This window comes from Parasteatoda tepidariorum, chromosome 1, assembly GCF_982258835.1.
Source record: "Parasteatoda tepidariorum strain Cologne lab strain chromosome 1, Ptep-v5.0, whole genome shotgun sequence".
In the NCBI taxonomy this organism is placed as follows: Eukaryota; Metazoa; Arthropoda; class Arachnida; order Araneae; family Theridiidae; genus Parasteatoda; species Parasteatoda tepidariorum.
In genome coordinates this window covers 43279239-43296883 of record NC_141755.1, presented here as the reverse complement: position 1 = coordinate 43296883, position 17645 = coordinate 43279239, and positions in this window count along the sequence as shown.

Sequence of the window (17645 nt, the reverse complement as noted above, 5' to 3'; positions counted from 1 at the left end):
GCCACCCCTGACGACTACTCCAGGACCACCGTAACCATCTCTTTCCGCGATGTTATTGGGATGAAATTGAGCTTCAACCTCTCTCCAGATCAACTGACGGTGAGAATCGCTTGTAGCACTAAAACGACTCTCATCTGTGAAGAGGACGCGACTCCATTGATGAGGTGTCCAGGTTTCGTGTTCTCTGCACCCCTCTAAACGGTGCCGCCGATGGCTAACTTTTAAAGGTATGCAGTGTTCAGGACGTCTAGCAAATAAACCACCTTTGTGGAGGCGTCTGGCCACTGTAAATCTTGATACTTGTCGTCCTGTGGCTGTGCACAGTTGCTGAGATATGGCGCTCGCTGACTGAAAACGGTTTCTTTTCGCCTGGAGGACAATGTAACGTTGTAACAATGTCATCTCTTGGTGTTGTTTTCCTTGAACGGCCACTACCAACCTTCCGAACAGCTGTACCAGTAGTTTTAAAGGCATTCCAAGCAGAGAAGCAACATTTTTGTTGATCCCGAACTCTTCGGCGACACTGGTCACACTACGCCCCTCCTCAAGCTTCCCAATCATTCTTCCTCGAGTAAAGTCGTCTAAATGATTTCTTGAAGACATGTTTCACAAAACAAATCGCTTGCACTTGCAGCGAATGTCTTTAACTACGGTGCTCTTCATCCTTTTATCACAGCTTTGACCTGCGCACGCCGACCCACAAGGTTTAGGTACACTTACATCACCTACGACGTTTTATTTCTAAAATTTGCATACAAATAATCTTTCTACTGAATTACGTGCATATTATACTGCAATTTCATGGTATCTTATACTTTGTTGGGGAGCTGTGGCCGAAAAACCACTTGTTGCTTAAGTTTTGCACACCAGTGTATTATATTACGATTAAATAAAAAGTAAAAATCACTAATATGAAATGATTTATACATCATTTTTTTAAAATAAAATTTGCTTATAAATCAAACATGCGCACAAAGAAAACATAAAGACAAACTCGAACAGGGCCTCACAGAATGGATGATAATAGCAATTATGCAAGTTAAAATCACTTAATTTAGTTCACAAAGATTTCAAAATTGAAATATAATTATTCTTATTATAAAATTAAAAATATGCATACCTATTTTAACGACGAACAACCAATTATTCGATCAAATTACAACAAATCACTAACGCAAAAGTCTCAGTCACAAACGCTAACTTTCGGCGTTAAGAAAGCGTGTGCAACATATAAATATTTTCGGAAGGGAAAATATTTCTCGCTTTGAATGAATAAAAATTTCGTGTAAGATAATGCTATTATGAAGGATTAGATTTAAATCACATCCTTTAAACTGTATATGAACGCTGAATTTTGGGCTAACCCGGAATAAACTGCTGCTTCACACAAAAATGTTTGGGTCGCCCAGCGTCATATTCGGAGAGACATTCATTATACCACAGTTTTTACAGACTGAATCCAAAAGTTAGATATGGTATTTGATAAACCACCTTAGCGTAAAATAATTACCACTATTTTTAATAAGGCAGCACTCTTAAAGTTTTTGTATTCTAGTTAACAATAGATGCCGATTGTAAGCATCTAGGCAGTGACATGGTTCGTTTTACGTCTTAGTCGCTAATCGTGTTGCTGTTGTTTCTCATGCCTTTTGATAACAAGCCTGCTTGGTAAAAGCAAGCGAATTTAAGGCAGAGAGAGCGTTTCCTGTTTTGATCAGCGCCATTTACGGCCAAGAATACGACTTCAGCCATACACATTTCGCAGCCTGTTTATAAATCGGTCCCATTCGTACATCCATTCTTTCACAGTTCGTAATTTTGACCTGAACGAGAGAAGGATCAATCTCCAATCCAGTACCCCTAGAAGTATGATTTGTTATGAGAACTTTGTGATCCAACTGATTTAACGGGCACCAGACACCATTTACTACACGAGGAGATTTCGGCCGGCTGGGATTGAAAGCACAACTTGGGCATGGGTCCAGCTCCTTCCCAATCAGGATATCCCGGTCTTAATTTTTCTTACTAGACTACAATTTCTTATATATATATATATATATATATATATATATATATATATATATATATATATATATATACTTTAGCTACCTTTCCTGCTTCTATAAATTTTTACGAACCTTCAACCTAATCTAGGAAAACTAGAATAATTAAATTATATTGTATTTTAATTCAGATAACAAGCCTATTTTTATCTCTAGTTTGCAGAGTATGTAATACCGCTGATGGGCTAAGGGATAAGGCTTTCTAACTTAGAAGGACAACAAGTTTCTCGCCTTTTCCTTTCTCTTCTGTAAGATGAGATAAATTCCAAGTCCCAGAAAAGCTCATAAAATGTGTACCGGATTAAGTTGATTAAGTCGGATCCTTATTCTTTGGAAGTTATCAACAAGAGGTCTGGAAAGGACAGCCTTCCAACTAATTGGAAGATTACCCCCCACAATTAATCTTCATTTCAAGAATCACGTTAGAAAACATTTTTACGCTGATAAGACTATTATTTAATCGGATTAAATATAGAAAATTAACAAACAGTTTTAAAAGAAGCATCAAATGTTTTATAATTCTGTATAAATATTGTTTTACAAATAGTTCTTAAGCTGCAAAATTTAAATAAGTTTATATAACAATGTTAAAAGGCCTAGCCTATTCTAACAGGATTTCAAAATGATGAAAATCTTTATAACTGCAGGAGAAAAAAAAAACTTAACTGAAGTTGAATTTATTCAAATTAATAATAAAATTGTGAATTATGTTTTATTAAGTTTATTAAAAAGAATGACATTTTTATAATGCTGGGTGCCCTGACTGCTTTCAAAACAGGAAAACAGTGATGGATCTGAGATTGTTAAGAAATTATTGCAGTCAATAATTTAGTTGCAAAATTTAAAATGTTCTTCCGAAGTTTCCTGTTTTAGCAATTTTACAACAACTGCTATTGCAAATGGTCATTATGTATATAAATACTGTAATATATATACTGTATATATTATGTATACATTATGTATATATATATATATACTGTAAATCATTTGAAAATATTTTTGAGTTACCTGATGTATTTTGAATTAGTTGAAATTATTTTTGAAGTTCATCATTCACAGCCACATATTCTAATGTGACATATTGCGAAATAAATTACAATAATTCTTCTTTGATTTATAGGTCTTGTTCGTTTCTTGTTCACACCCACAGAAAATTCAAGAACTGCAAGAAGGGGCATTTATGCAATGTTAATGTGTTGAAGAAAATTTTTTCTTAATTGTAATCGATTTCTATCTAGAATTTCACAAAAATCATGAGTCTAATATAAGACAATTTGTATGTTCTGAATGCAATTTATATATTTCATTATTATAGGAGCTTGACGATATACTTAAGATATTTAAATTTTGCAATTGTTGCTGGGTTTAAAATTTCAATTTCGTTGATAAAGTACAGTTTTATGAAGATTTATCTGTAAGAATTATGGAAAAAAAAGTTATTCTATGTCGGTTATAAGATAAATGTACTTTTTTTTCGGAAAAAAATATTTTTTTGGGTTACTTTCATTTTTTTATTGGTGTCATAACTATTATTTCAATTTTCATAAATAAAGGGCAGTCAGAATATAAATGCATACTATTTTATTCTCAAAAATTGCTTTAGGATAATATACGATACAATCTTATTTAAACTTTATTCTGAAGTATGATATATTTTTCATTTAATTCGTTTAATTAATTTGTTTGTTTTTTATGAATATTACGCGTCAGTAACTTCTTGGTGCAGAATGTATGCTCAAATTTTAATTTGTTTTCTTTAATCAGAATGGTATGACTTTTTAGTAATCACCCTCTATTTTTAATTGTAACTGGAATATATAACCGGCGAAGATGTGTTTGCACTTTCCCGTTATACACTATTGTCGATATTCCCTAGACTGATATTTCTTTTTAATTTTAAAAGCCATTATCCAAGCAAATTTACATCATTGTTGTATATTTCCTAACCGAAAATTATTAATTATAGCCAAAAGGTCAATAAAATAAAAAATTAAATTTCACTTAAAAATTAATTTATTATTTAATTAATAATTTTTGGTTATTAACTTAGTAAATTATTTTTAAAAAAAAGGGAATTAAAAAAAATATAATTCTCTATTTTTCCGTGATTTACATTCGCATAACCAAACTTACACGCTTTGCCGAAACATTGTCATTGCATGCAATAACCATATAAGGTATAAAGTAATTATCATATTTCATACTTTATTTAAAAGTTAAAGAGTATTGTATATAATGTAGAAGATTGTTTGCAATGTCGGAATTTTTAACGTTAACTACTTGAGCATTCTAATCTTTACTGTAGCTTTGTTTCTGATTATAATGCGAGATTCCGTCATTTCTTGACCATTACTAGTGGAATTTATAATGATATAATCCCTAAACTGAAATTATCACCAATCAACATTTGAACCACTTTTTTAGTTTTCTTAATTCAATAACTAACAATTCTAACTATAGTTCTGTGTCGAATTACAATACAAACAACGGCAGTTTCCTGATCATTAACCCTTTGACGGTCAGGGATATGAGCAGTTTTCGTTTCATTAATTCGCGCAGTATTACGAGCAAACAGTAGTCGAAAGTGGCAACTGTTTTACCCCGCCGTTCTTCCGAAAATGTCACCCTTCTCTGGCGAGGCCAACTGCTCCGCTTTCTGGAATTGTTAAAATAAAGTGGTAGCAAATTATGTAGTAAAATTAGTTGGAGAAGGTCAGTTACGCCTACTTTTTAATTGAGTAACCAGTAGATTGTTGCTGTAACGTTGTATTTTATATGATACTTATAATTTTTGATATTTAGTGGTGAAAAAATTACTTAAAAGAAAAAATACTAAACTGAAAGTAACTTGAATTTCGCTACCTCTAGAAAATACTATTTTACAAAGCGGTGCCGTAGACAGCTCGCCTCACGCGTTTTAAAAATTTCTTAAAGTATTTGTAGTACATAAATAACAGTTTTTACGTACTTTTAAATAATAAATGATAATTATTATTAGTAAATTATAAATGATTATAATCAATTATATAAATAATAGTTAGTTATAAATATAAGACAAATATTAAATTGAAAGGACTAAATAAATACAACTAATGTAAAACTTTATGAAACATTTAAATAAAGTTCTTACCTAAATACTCTGAACAAAGTCTACATCAGACTCAAAACTTAAAAACTTGATAAGATAAGCTTTCTGCATCACAATCATAATCATCATCATAATTATCTAACTTTCGCTTTTCATCCGTTTTACTTTACAAACACCCTAAAAAATGCGCCAAAATAAGCATAAAAAGAACAAGGTAAAAAAATTAATTCCCCCTTCATTATGAAAAAAAATTCATGGAACCCGTACTGCCTTCTGTAGGCAGTAAAACTAACTATGTTTCGAGAGTAAGATTCGTTTTTAACATAGTTAGTGCAGAATAATAATGGCGAAAGATCTCAGCTCGTCAGCGCGCATTGGAGAGATATTTCACTACGCGAGCAGTGCTCGTTACTAACCATTACGGTCGAAATCTTGCTCCCGAGCGGATCTCGTTTGCGCGCATTATGAAGCACGATTCGATTGCGAGCTGAACTCGTTCATAACCGTCAAAGGGTTAAAAGATAAATTTATCAGAAGAGAGGGGTTGTGCAGACCTTATCATTTTTTATTGTTCCATAATTCCAGAAACAACTTATTTTAAGCAGTACAGTTTTGTTTTTTAAGTTTCTGTTAATAATTCCGCCTGTTTTGTCATTTAAGTTTTAACTTCATTCAAGTTTTAACTTCTTCCGAAAATACTTAAAATCTAATGTAATTCAAGGAAAAACAAAAGTTTTATTACATAAATATCCTTTAAGAGATCAATTTTAACATATGCTTGTGAAACCTGGACCATGACTCTTACGGATGGGGTTAAGTTGGGTATCTTTGAGAGAAAGGTATTGAAGAGCATTTTTTGAGGAATTAAAGAAAAATGGTGCGCGGTTACAAATTTAGAGCTTTATCGTTATATTTTAAAATGGTTACAAATTTAGAGCTTTATCGCGCATATAATGAACCTGACATTATTAATTTCATTAAACGACAAAAAATAAAATGAGCATTCCACGTTATCTGAATAGATGAAGACCGTACCACAAAAGGAGTTTTTAATGCCAGACCAGTTGGCACACACACACACAAAAAAGAAAGACAGGCCGATTTTGAGATTGATATGGCCTAGAAAAAGACGTTTTGGTCCTAAGAACTGAAAACTGGAAAATGCTAGCAAGGAAAAGTTGACCTAAAAAAAACTGTTTGATAAGGCCAAGGCCCAACCTGGGCTGTCGAATCATTGTTGATGATGAAGATGAAAAAAATTCTCTGTTTTTCTAGTGTTTATCAAAAAAGATCATCGATCAAAATTCTGTCCACTTTCTGACTATTTACCTCGGTTGTAACACTGTTGTAGCGCTTTGCCTCTTAATAATAATAATTTCAATCTTTTTCTAACTGCTTCTTGCTAAATTACGATGCAAAAATGTTTGTAATTTGAACTTTCGATCAATTTCTGATAAGCTAGTTTGATAAAATTTCAACTAGAGGTATGTATCTAACGACAAAGCGAGTTAAAATTATTTCCCAAATGCTGTGAACAAATTTAATTTTTATTTTATCCCCTATCAAAATTTTGATCACTTACCGACGTTGAAAGTAAAATAAATAAAAACCCACAGGCACAAAAAAAAAAGAGTTAAAGAATGAACTAAAAAAAGATCTTTAACATTTTTTTAACATTTAAAAGATCTTTAACATTTTTCTTAACATTTAAAAGATCTTTAACATTTTTCTTAACATTTAAAAGATCTTTAACTTAAAAAAAGATCTTTAAAATTTTTCAAGCGAACTGAAACGGAGAAAATATATTTACTCTTGTCACGCCTAAAATGGAAAACGCAGGTCACTTCATCTTCATATAATAAATTTCTATCACCACTAATCTCACTCCGATTTTTCCAAGGTGAGGCTCCTCACGCTTTTCATCTTTTGCGTGGGATTAAATTTGATTTCTTTTCTTATTCGTAATCATCTTGAAAAATGTAGCTTTAATTTTGTTTATTTATTTTATTATTATCATTACATATTTTATTTTCAACAATTATGACTTATGTAATTTATATACTTTATTTGAAATATTTATGCATATGTTAACAGAATCACACACATTGTTAAAATATTTCATGGCTTTAAATTGCATGCTTTGCACTGAATTTTGATAAAAGATTCTTTTTCACTCTTTTGGTTTGAATTTACTATTTATTTCTCAGTTGAAAATTTAAAGAGTCACTGTTATGTATTGATTGTATGCATTGTTGTAGTCAATAATATATTTTTAAAAAATAATAGTTAATAACAACATTTAAAAAAGTACATATTTTGTGAGATCATTTGTTTTAAGAGTTTGCAGATCACATTAAGACAGTACTTTTAGACGTTGCTGACATTTTAACAATGAATTAAAACACTATTTTTCCCAATCTTTTTTTATCAAGCATCAAACTATTTAGTAAGCAACTAATGTCTCTTTCTAATGTTAAAAAAAGTTTCTTTAAAGAGTTCTTTTTCGCAGTGTAACGGGGTGAGACTTTTTATTAAGTGCCTAGAATACAAAATATTTAATTATTTATCAAACGAAAAAAAAATTTAAAATGAGAATTTGTGTTCGCAAAAGAGGTTACGTTCGATGATACATTTTTGCATGTAATGTTGTTAAAAATTTCAGACTATCTTTCTTTTTTTTTACTTTTAGAAGGAGTTTTAAATGCGGAAAAATTAGATGGTAGGTCAAATAGGATGTGGGTGGTACTTAAGTGCAGTCACCTCCATGTAGTGAGTTTTGAGTTATTCATTTGCCATAAAAGGGAAGAGTTTCACTGTTGAAATTACAAATTAAATTGTTAAAACATGCGTTTTTTCAGAACCTTGGTCCGAGCGTAATAGTAAATATAATTTAATTTATGTAGATAATTTAAACTATCACGCAAGCGTAAAATCTAATCAATTCTACTTCAAAAGTTTTAGCTAACATACAAAAAGTTTAAAAAAGGGGGGACTTTTTTTCTAGTTTTTATTAATTATAAGCACCATTCGCAAACGGAGGATATTAAACATTTTTAGAATCGTTTACAGTTTTTATTCTTATTACAATAAGTAATTTTTTCGCACTCATGCATGTCCAGTGGGTGCTCAATGTCCAGTTATGGAAGAAGCATCTTGGTCCCATCAGGACTATGTAAATTGGTTTTTGTGACTTACAAGTACATTTTTATATTTCAAATGACACATTGTAACTAATATATATATATATGTTTCGATTAAAGTAGCAAATCTGGTTACTATTAATACTAACCTTTCAATATCAATAATAACCACTTATTTCGGTCAAAGTGATAGATATCGCTAATTATTCAATTTAACCAGTCATTGTTAATGATAACCAATTAATTTTGGACAATGTGATTAGACGGTTTATATAACATTGGGACATGGGTGTGCTTCTTTGTATATGAGTTACAGTTAAAGTGATAATTCCGGTTACTAGCAGGTCAAAAATAATAATATCCGCTTCTTTTGGTCAAAGTGGGAAATAAAAAGAGGTGATTTCCGCATCGTGATCTGTGGCAGAATAATCACTAATTCTTAGCAACTTCCGGGCAGCCGACCGCGAGGAACCAAAAAGCAAAAACATCACTGAAAGGGACCAACTCAAAGCTACCCCCCTACAAACATCTACACGTCTTTTTTCTTCTAAACTTTGGTTTTTTAAATCAATTTGGCACTTTGCCGATTGTAGTTGGCGTGGCAGATCTCGCGTAACGGAATTCCAAAAAAAAACGCGAAAGAATAACATTGAACAAACTTCATTGGTTATTATTAATAATAATCGGATAATTTGATAAATTCGCTTAAATTATTCACCTTAACCGGCTGAATATTGACCTGTTAGTGTTAATAATAACCGAATATACAGATAGACCGTAATATATATATGTGTGTGTGTGTGTGTGTGCGTTGCGTGCGTGTGTGTGTGTGTGTGTGTGTGTGTGTGTGTGTGTGTGTGTGTGTGTGTGTGTGTGTGTGTGTGTGTGTGTGTGTGTGTGTGTGTGTGTGTGTGTGTGTGTGTGTGTGTGTGTGTGTGTGTGTGTGTGTGTGTGTGTGTGTGTGTGTGTGTGTGTGTGTGTGTGTGTGTGTGTGTGTGTGTGTGTGTGTGTGTGTGTGTGTGTGTGTGTGTGTGTGTGTGTGTGTGTGTGTGTGTGTGTGTGTGTGTGTGTGTGTGTGTGTGTGTGTGTTGGCAAGGGCCGGCAAACGAGGACACACATAGGCAATTTCACCGTCGAACGAGGACCTCGTGCCAACCGAGGACGTCCTCGGTTAGAAAATGGTATTTTCGTAGTCAGGGGGTCATGAAATAGTCTCAGAAAAATTTTTAGCAAAATCTAATTTTGTCCTCGATTGGCAGCATTTATCAAAGTTGTGTATAAAGAGCCGAGTCGAAGTGTGTATGCGTGCAAAAACGACGTCCTCGGTTGGTCGATAAAACCACACGTTCAGCGGGGGTCCTCGTTTGCACTTAAAAACCGCCTACTCGAATACACCCTCCCCGATCTTTTTCGTATTTAACGAATAAGCATGAAACAAATAAAAGAAATGCTTAAAACATATTTACATACGATGTTAACTGATTTCATTTCATTTTTATCAGTTAAATGTATATGAAAGTTCATCAGTTAATGTATAGGAATAAATAATTGTTCCTATTAGAAATATTATCACATCCATATTTTAGTAACTTTTTTGATATGTAAGAAATGCATCGAAACGTTTTCACGCAATATTAAGAGAAATTTATGATTTTCTTTACTTTTATTTTACTGAAAGTGTTTGCATGTTTATAACGAAGAACATGTTAATGAAAAATAATACCGTTATCTAGTCATTATTAATTAAAATGTAGTCATTTTAAGTTAAATTGCTATCTTGAAAAGCTCTCCTTTTTTAAATTATTTTTTTCTGTAAAATTAAAATGATTTTAACGTGAATTACCTTTTAAAATAACAGCTTTTTAAAAATTCGCCTTACACGTATTTTAATGTTTACACGCGTTTTGAAGAAAACCATTTCCTTACTTTTCTTGTATGATAAGATTTCTTTTAATAAATTGTAATCAAATTATTTTTATTTTGTTGATAAAATAATCTAGTGATTACATTAGAAGCTTTTAAAAATTTATATCTGACATTTTCTTAGGACTAAAATATTATTTAAGTCTCTATTATTAATTAGAACTTATTAATACTATACGTTCGAAAAAAAAATAAAATTAAATATATTTTGTAATTAAATTTAATATTCGAAATAAACTGTTTTAAATAAAAAAACGATTAAACTTTTTGCTTTTTAAATGGATTCTAATTGAGATTAAGCTGGAAATCAGTTTTAGATATTTTCTTCAAACTAGAACTTTATTATAATAAAGAACTTAGCGAAAAACTTTCGTACACACAGCCTACAATTCATGCAGCCAGGCGCGGACCTACAATACACACAGCCAGGCGCGGACCTACAATACACACAGCTAATCGAGGACCTACAATACACACAGCTAATCGAGGACCTACAATACACACAGCTAATCGAGGACCTACAATACACACAGCTAATCGAGGACCTACAATACACACAGCTAACCGAGGACCTACAATACACACAGCCAATCGCGGACCTTAATTACACGCGGCTAATTGAGCTTTTTTAAGGGATAATGACTAATTTTTTTAAAATTAGTGACTAATCATCCATATGATATTGACTTATATTTTAAGGCTTTGTTAGTGCAATTTTTTTCATCAGACTTTAATTTAAATTAATTTTAAAATTGCAAACTAACTGAAAATGCTCTAATATTTACTAATGTTCGGCATGAAAATTTTTATCTTTAGGTCATTCAGAGTGTTTTGTAAATACCACCCTTAACAGTGGCGCACGGAAGGGAGGGGTTTAGGGGTTTAAACACCCCCCTTGAGCTCAGATAAAATGGCAAAAATAAAAATTTCAGTAGAAATTATGCGTGCTATTATTTTTTAAGACTATATATTTTTATTTGCCATATGCCTACTTTTTTTTTCTCACGGTATTTCTCAGAATACTGAAAAAACATTTACTATAATAGAGTTGTACTTTTGAAACCAAATTCACGTGATACTGTTACGGACTGGTTCCTTTCTGTCCTGCCAGTATAGTTTTCGAAACTAGCTGTCATTCGCGAGGTCTTTACGCGATGATTCTGGAATCCTAGACGTTCTGTCGTCTTAGAGACAATTCGAGAATTTTGGAGATGCGGTGAAAAATTATATAAAAAGGGGAACGGAGTACAGTGGAGTTAGTTAATCAGACTAAGAGTTATCTCTGCCGCTTGTCTTTCGGAGCTTGTCGCTAAATCTGTTTTGTTTCAGATCGAACAGATTTTATATATATATATATCTGTTGGTTGGACGGTATTTCTATGAAGGTTACATAACTTAAATTAGGAATAATATTCTTAATTTTTTTTTTTCTTTTTATTTTAACCATCGATGAACAGCCGACCCAATATAGGGTATACGACTACCATCTCCATATCCTTCCAATGTTTGACCCAACCCAGAAGACTAAGGAACTCATGGATCAAGTACTGAGAGAAATTTTACTTCGTGGAGGGTTTTTTGATGTAACTAGCCCGCTTTTGCGTTAGATCTTGAGGAAAACCACGAAAACCTCTCGCAGTTAGACTAACTGCAAGGGGCCTTTAACCCATGATCCGTCTACTACTGAGGATATTAACTCAGCTCTGAGATCAGTGCGAGCCGGGTGCAAAATTCGTATCTACCAGGCATTGCCGGCATTCGAACCTGATTCACCTCATTGGGTGGCAATCGTTCTATCCCCTGACCACAACTGCTCTCCTAATTTTATTATCCTTTTGCTACCACTCAGTAAAGTCTTTCTCAATTATCATTTTTAAAGAGGCATGAATGCATCTGCTATGCTAATCTGGCCTACGTCCTTAGAAATCTGAAAATTGGTTCTAAAATTTTTAAAATTTATGCATGAAATTAAGTATTCTTAATAATCATATAGAGCAAAATTAAATAGAACAAAAATACTTAGCAAAGGTTCTCTAATTATTTTTTGTAAATAATTAGAAAGGTAAAGATGTGAGTTCTCGAATGTTCGTTTAAAAAGATTGCTACCGGTTTTTAATTTTCTGAAGACCCTGGTCACCTTACGTAACGCCGCAATGCAGTGATTCACATATCTCTGCAAAAAATGCGGTTTGTGTAGATAATATATAAATAATTTCTTTCCTGAGATATAATTTAAGTTTTAAAATTACCATAATCTCTTGAATTTCATAATTTCATAGAATGAGGCAAAGATATATATATTTATATTATTATGTCACAGATGATAAGACTTTACTTATTCTTTACAAAATATATTTGTACAATTATACTGCAAATAACATAATATAAAATTACAAGGAGCTAGAGAAAAAAATTTTCAGTCTTTATGTCCTATTTTACTTTCATAATTTAACATTAACCAAAAATAACTTTGCAGTGTAAGACAATTGAAATCAGCGATGGTCACAGTATAATATGAATGGCTTCCCATTTTTTCATCAGAAACTTTCCATCTCGAATTTAATGAACATAAAATAAAATAAAAATTTAATTCAAATTCCATAAGTCCAATTCTATAATTCCATAATAACTGAATGATCTTTTATATCCCTGAATGATCTATTAAACATTTAGTTTTATCTAATACATAACAAGTGAGAGCATGAGACCAATATATTTTAGTTGTAAATATTTTACATTTCAAAAAAATATTGCTCGTTAACAAAAAATTACTACACATGAGATTTTCTACCTACGCATGATATACTTATCTTTTTCTTTCAATTTTATCGATCGTTTTAAGGTTTTTAGTTGATGAGCTTATCTCTTCATTAAAAACTATCAATTTTATAAAAGAATATTCTTATGCTAGATATCAAACGCGTTTTTCTAAGAACTACGTTTATAAAGTTTACAAGCACACTTAATTCTTTTGGATTATTTTACTGCTTATGTACATTGTTTGCATTATTAAAAATATTGGGTTTTAATTTTACAATCGAATAGTACACTTATCTGCCATGCGCTACAATGGTAATTATTTAAATAATATATTTGATCGTTTTATTCGATTTTGACGATTTCAGGAGTTGAATAAAAGTGCTTAAATTCTGCCTTACAACGTTATATAGCAGTTAAAAATGTTAAAATATTTATTAAATAATAATTTAAGAAACATTCAATAAAATATCTATGATGAAAATATGGTTCCTAATTGCCTGTGTTTAAATCTAGATAACTTTGTTTTCATACTATAGATAGTATGTTTTCATTAATTATCACAGAAATAATAATATATATAAATTGTTTATATTAGTTGAACATTTTTCTGAGGAAAATTGTTTACAATCCTCCTTGAAGGGGGGCGGGAAGCAACGGGGGTAGTGATTGTTTGCAAAGAGAAACGTAACCATTCTATGCCTCGAAGCTAAAAGGGGAGAAGAGTGATAAAAACTGGTTCTTCACTGTCCATATACTCCGTCTGCACAAATGACACTTTAAAAAGCTTTTTTTTTTTTTTTTTTTTTTTAAATCCAAGCCTTTCAAAATTAGCATAAGAATTGGTATTACACACAAAGTGAATAAAATATTTCTCATGTTGCAATCATAATCAGCATTTTTCTTTTTTTAATTTTTAATGCTTTGATGATGTATAACTGAGTTATTCTCTAATTTCGGCGATAAGTTTTTGACGTGGGAAGTATATTTATAAAAATTAATCGCAAATAATTCATTTTTTTCCCCTTCAAATTTCCTAAAAATTAGGAAATATGACAATTCAATTTTTAGTAACTTTCTTAAATACCCGTATTTGTCAATAAATACGATTTTCTAGCATTTAAGCACTAATGGAAAATAAAATATCAAAGGCAACTGTTCTTCATAAATTTAATTGAAATTTCAAATACGATAAATTAATTACTTTAGATATTCACTAAAAACATTAAAAGAAATGAAAATAAATTTGTATAAAATGTATTAAAAATGAACTTTGGAAATTAAAGAAGATATTTATCTAAATCACATATTTGTTGTGCTAAGAGATTTTTATCTAAAAATCCAATTGACTCGTATCTAATTCTTAGACACATGCATTCCGGAGACCATTGCGTGAAGGCAGCTCTCACGAGTCATGTCAATAACGTTAACTGTTATATCCTTCCATCCTTTTATTTCTATTAAATTGTTATGTTGTTAAATTATCGTCATTATTTACTCCTATGCTGCACTATCTCCCACAAATACAGATTAACCGATTTTAAAATCCCCTCTTTCTGAAATGTATAGGATTTACAAATATATTTTCATTATTTTATACAAATTCTAAAATCAATATTTTATATAATTACAAAAATACTGTATTTCGTAAACCTCGAGTAACTCTCTATTATTAGATAACTAGCATCATCAGAAACACTAAGAAACTAGCAATGAAGTTTCTGAAAAAACGTTCAAATATTTACCTTTTTAAGAAATTATTGATAGAAAATCTCAGAGAGGGAAAACGCGGGTCATGACAGCGGATTACAATGTTATTCCGAGTTATCCTGGTGTACCTCAACCTTCCAAAAAATTAATTTCGTCTGTTTTTAATCATTCTACTTAAAAAAGTGAGAAATGAAAGTTAGATTAAAGTACGCAGCAATCAATTGCAAATTCTTTATTTGAAAAAAAAAAGTGTTTAAATTTGGCAAAAGACGAATCAACAGTTAACCAAAAAGATTTTACATCTGAGCCAAAAAAGTACTTTTTGTATTAAATTTATTTATTTCTATAACATCAAAAGATAATGGTCTTACAGTTTCTCACCGTTATCTGCGCATACTTATAGACCACAAAAATTCTATCTTAATGCTTTTAATTAAAAAACATCTGAAAAAAGTTTGCCGTCGTCAAAAGGAATTAATAAAAATCATGATCCTACTTTTTTCTTATCTCGTTTGAAGGTATCTTTATTCGGTTCTATTTTGATTACAGAGGTATTTAATATAAATTTATTGAAGATATTTCCAATTTTTTTAATAATTTTTTTTCTATTTATTTTATAACTGTTGTTGAACAGCCGACCCAATTTAGGGTATACGACTACCAATGTTACCCATGACAACAATCTCCATATCCTTCCAATTTTGAACCCAATCCAGGAGACTAAGGAAATAACGGATCAAGTATGCGGAGAAATTTAACTTCGTGGAGGACCTTTTGATGGAAATAGCTCGCATTTGCGTTACATGAAGAGGAAAACCACGAAAACTCCTGCTGTTAGCCTGATTGAAAGGGGATTTTAACCCATTGTCTATCACTGAGTATTTTACCTCCACACTGTGATCAGGGCGAGCCGGGTGCAAAATTCGAATCAACCAGCCATTTCCGGAATTCGAACCTTCACCTCATTGGGAGGCAAGTGCTCTTTCCCCTGACCCCCAACTGTTCTCCTAATCTTATTTTCCTTTTTTGCCACCACTCAATTAAGTCTTTATAAACGATCGTTTTTCAGTAGGCATGAATATATCTGCTATGCTAAACTGGCCGACACCCTCAGAAAAGTAAAAACAGGTTCTTAAATTTCAAAATAAATATATACAATTAAATCTGCGTAGAATAGAAATACTTCGCAGAGATTCTGCAGTGGTCCACATATCTCTGCAAAAAATGTGGTTTATATAGATACTATATAAATAATTTCATTCTTAAGATATAATTTAAGTTTTAAAATCACCAAAACGCTTGAATTCCATAGAATAAGACGAAAAAAAATTTTTATTATTATTATGTCAGAGATGATAAGGCTTTACTTCTCCGTTAAAAATATATCTGTGCAATTATACTACAAATAACATAATATAATACTACAAAGAACTACGGAGAAAAATTTCAGTCTTTAAGTTCCATTCTACTTTATTAATTTGACATAACCGAAAATAACTTTGCACTGTAAGGCAATTGAAATCAACGATGGTCATCATATAATATGATTGGACTCTCATTTTTTATCAGAAACTTTCCATCTCGAATTTAATCAACATTAAATAAAAACCTTCAAATTCCATAATTTCAATTCTATGATTCCATAATTATTGAGTGATCTTTTATACGCTTGAATGATCTATTGAACATTTCGTTTAATTTAATACACAATAAACGTTTTCAATGCATGTTTTTTTTTAATTATATTTTTATTCCAAACATTTAACCGCATCACATTATTCGCAAAAGAACCACTGATACTATCTCCGCTATATTTTTCAAATAAAACAAAGTTCTTTGTACCAATTTTAGAATTTTTCGTCACTTATTTCGCAACTGTTTAACAACCATTTTCTCGACATCCACGTGAACTACTACGTGTTTACTTAATTAAACAACTATCACAGTTGTTTAATTAATTTATTTTTTGTTTGATTTTTGAAATTTTCAAAACTACTCTGAAGAGTTTGGTTATATATATAACAGTTTATCAAAATTAAAATATATCATAAAGACTAGTTGGGAAACATTCAAGTATTTTTCTCTAACGAAATCATGTGTTATTAATACCCCAGTACAGACCTCGACAGCTTTCAGTTAATTTTTTTATAAGATATTATATTATCATTATGATAAAAATGTATTTCAAGCAAATTTTTCATATTTTATGCATACTTTCGAAATAAAAATGTTAACGATCTCCGCAAAAGCGTGCTCTTTTATTTTTATTATTTTTTTTTTCTTCTCTGACTATTTACAATGACACGGAAGTATGACATAACTCTCTCTGAGGGAAGAGTAAAACTGGTTCTGGACCCCCGACTCCCTAAAATTGTTTCCAAAAGCCTTCTTAGCTTTTAAAGACCCGTCTCAATCTTAGGAGACCAGTCCATGTGCATGCAACCAAGGGAATAAAAAATATTAAAATGATTATCCAGTAATTTTTTTAAAAAAAATTTTGATGCTTTTATCAATTATTATATTATTATTTTATTTTATTTTTTGTATTTTATTATTTGTACTTTATTTTACATTATTACTTTATTTCATATTATTATTTTTATTTTCGCCTCAAGGCTTAAGCATGCCTATGCCTATTTATTAAAATTTATTGTAAATAATTTTTTTTTCAAATTTTATAAAAAAAAAATTGGAAATTGAAATTTAATTTACTTTTTAATACCAAACATATGACAGAAATACGATTTATCGAACATAAAATTTGTAAAATAATAAAATTTTTTGTCGATATTCGATATATATAGTCGACAAATTTCTTAACATGTTTATAAAATTTCACATATCTTGTGAAACATAAGTAATAAATTAATTTATTTTTAAAACTGAGGAAGCAAAGGAACAATTTAAAATTTCGTTTAATCTTCTTAGGAGAATAAATTAATTGAAAATATTAAAAAATCTACA